The sequence below is a fragment of the Cynara cardunculus genome, assembly GCF_001531365.2.
Source record: "Cynara cardunculus var. scolymus isolate 2C chromosome LG 8, CcrdV1, whole genome shotgun sequence".
Taxonomy (NCBI): Eukaryota; Viridiplantae; Streptophyta; class Magnoliopsida; order Asterales; family Asteraceae; genus Cynara; species Cynara cardunculus.
The window spans coordinates 17,936,259-17,939,907 of record NC_037535.1 but is presented as its reverse complement, the minus strand read 5'-3'; positions in this window follow the sequence as shown (position 1 = coordinate 17,939,907).

Sequence of the window (3,649 nt, the reverse complement as noted above, 5' to 3'; positions counted from 1 at the left end):
TATATATATATATATATGTATATATATATATGTATATATGTATGGTTGGGTTCAGGTGAGATCAAGAGTTTTTCGTGAGACCAATTTATGTTCATTGATCAACTTTATAAACTAATGATTTAATGGTCTAAAGTTGCATGGTGGCAATTTTGTGATTCTGAATGTTCAGATTTTAGATCTAATCCAATGGTTGAGAATTGGTTTTACGGGTCTCACGAAAAACTCTTGGTCTCACATGATCCCAAGTCTATATATATATATATATATACATATATATATATATATATATATATATAAGTTAACGCAATCTTAATTCTCCTTCCTAGCCTTTGATGAAAAAGTTAATGCAAAAAATATTTTTATATCAGTTTTCAGGGCTAGTAACCTCTTTTAACTTCTTTGTGGTTCTCATTTGAGTATTCTCACATTAATTATCTAAAATGATTGACTCATATTGGATCTCACAGTTAATACAAACTATCTAATTCTCATTTAATTAGGCCCATATATATATATGAGTATTCTCATATAGGAGGTTTACTTTACAAACCACGTTATTTGTACAAACCGTACAAACCTCATTCAACCAACATAATTTTTCATTTTGTTCAATTGTTTGTAATTATGAGAGGTTGATTAATTATTTTTATTGTGGAAGGTGTTAATCATGGATATTATCATCTTCATTATTTTTATTTTAGAGAAATACACGAAACAGTTTCATTAAAATTTCATTGAGTATTATATGAAACAATTTCATAACCATATATGAAACAACTTCATCAAAAAAGTATTATATGAAATAATTTCATGAAAAAATTTCATATGATTAAACAATAAAATCGACGGATGAACATGATTTGCACGGTTTGTACAAATTGGGTGGTTTGCATCCATCCAATTTGTACAAACCGTGCAAACTACCTTCATCCGTCGATTTCATTGTTTAATCTTATCGAATGGTTATCAGAATTGGATTGCATAACAAATTAAGTTTACGATGAACTCATTCCATTTGAACATATGAATTGGGTTCGTAGTAATAATTAAAGAAAAAGGTACCAACACAATATAAACTATAAAAAACACAAAAACGCCATAATCAACATAATTTCGATTAGAACAAAGACAATAGCATATTAATCCATTACCAATACAAACTCTTTGATTATTGTCTTCACTTCCGGAACTCGAAGTCCGATTGTCATCGTAAACCATTTTAACCTTCTCATTGTTGTCAAGTTGTTTTTTAGTGGGTTTATCCATATTAGCTTGAACGATATCGAAAGCTTTACTATCGTGTCTCTTTTAACAATCACAAATTCAAGAACATCATAGATAAATAAATCAATATTATAGAAAAACAAGATCAATAATAAATCAACAACAATTATGAGATTTTTTTGATTTTGTAACTCCCAATTAATAATATGAGAGTTCCATACAAACTAAAATTACATATTTACCCTCGTCATTAAATTATGAGATGGATATGAACCTAGATAAAAGATGGATTTTCATTGCTTGAGCTTGGTTAACAAAGTTAACATAATAATCTTGGTTAACATTTGAACCAAACGCTCTCTCTCTCTATATATATATATATATATAAATATAAATAAAGAGAGATAGTGAAAGAGGATTATATGAGAAGATGAGAAAGAATATATACCATATTTAATAAATGAATAAAATAAAATATTATTAAATTAAATTAAATAATGTAACATTGTCTGTAACCTTGACGATAATTCCTAACAAATTAGGATTGAGTTTGTTTCTAAACCGTTTTCAAATAAACTTGATTTCATCACAAAAGTAAATTCGTAACAGCTTGGTTATAATTTTTTTTATCACATATGACAATTTGTTCGAAGATCGTATTAATCATATATGATAATTGTAGATGTATTTTTGCTAATCATATGTAATTATGTATATTTATATCTATAGACCTTATTGTGGTATAAATATTATCACATGTGATAATACATCACTTATATTCTATATATATAGGAGCTTATTCAAGGGAAAACTGAGTTGTTTGTGGTAACTGTGAGAACCAATATTAACCAAAAATCAAATATTAACCAAAAATCAATAGATAAATTAGGAAATTTATAAATTTGGTAATTTTAAATTAAAATCTTAATGCAAGGATATTTTTGTTATTTTAAAACTCTCCTCTCTCCTCTCTTCTCTCTCCGGCCACCGTTCTCCGGCCTCCGGCCACCGTCCTCTGGTGATACCACTATGATATACTGTGATACCTAAAAATATTGACTCTGTTAAACAAAAGATACATTGTGATACCTAATCATATATAAGATGTATAGTGATATCACTGTGTTACATCTTCGATCGACCACACAAACGACATCAATGTGATACCCAAGCACATATATGATGCATTGTGATACCATTGTAGTATCACCGGAGGACGGTGGCCGGAGAGAGAAGAGAGGAGAGAGGAAAGTTGTAAAATACCAAATATCCTTGCATTAAAATTTTAATTCAAAATTGCCAAAGTTATAAATTTTCTAATTTATCTATTGATTTGTAGTTAATATTAGTTCTCACAGTTACCACAAACTAATTAGTTCTCATTTGATTAGGCCTCTATATATATATATTATCATATTTGATATCTACAAAAATTCATATAGTGAATCATATTTGATATGTAATAGTTTTAAACGAAACTAATCACATATCATTTAAAACATTAATCTAAAAAAATAAAGAAGTAATGAAAGATAATAAATTGATGGTGAATATTCGTTTTTGTTTAAATCGATTTGGTTAAAGTTATTCGAAATTGCCACCGCATTTTGATGATAAATACCAGGATTCCCAGCTTTTTCGCAACAAAGTCCGTACGGAAGAAAATGTATGGATCCCACCCTGCTATTTAAGACATGGAAGAGTACTCCACTTAACTCATCTCATAAGTAGATACGCACTTTCGTTCGGGGACAAAACGGTAATTTCATTTCTATACTATTTTTCTAATTGTGTGTATATATATATATATATATATATATATATATATATATATATATATATATATATATATATAGAGGTTGGTTATTATACGACCCTTGACATTTGTGCAACCAATACAACCCAATCTCAACCGTCCATTTCATTTGATAAATATGTGATTTCATAGAAGTTTTGATTGTTTCCTAATATAAAGTATTAATCATAATTAATGAACTCTATTCATATTCCATAAATATTCAAATCATAATAAATGAGCTCCCATCATTTCTATAAAGATCTCAATTAATTGGGTTGCAAGGGTTGTACAAATACACAAGGTTGTAAAAGAAATATACCCTATATATATATATATATATATATATATATATCTCTTGTATGTACAACTTAATTCATTTTATAGTCATTTTTTTTATATAAATTCTAAAAATAACACCTCCACTAATCTTACAGGACCTGGAAAACAGTCAGGAAAATCCCCAGTGGTCTTACAATACTTGATTCAGTGACCTCTGAGGAGATTAAGCCCACAAGGTTTAGGTTAATTTATGTGCACCTCGATAATTCTACAGGGTCTCGAGTTAACAGTCAGATAAACCCTCCGTTACCTTTAAACATACTTGAACCCGAATTCTCATCGACACTT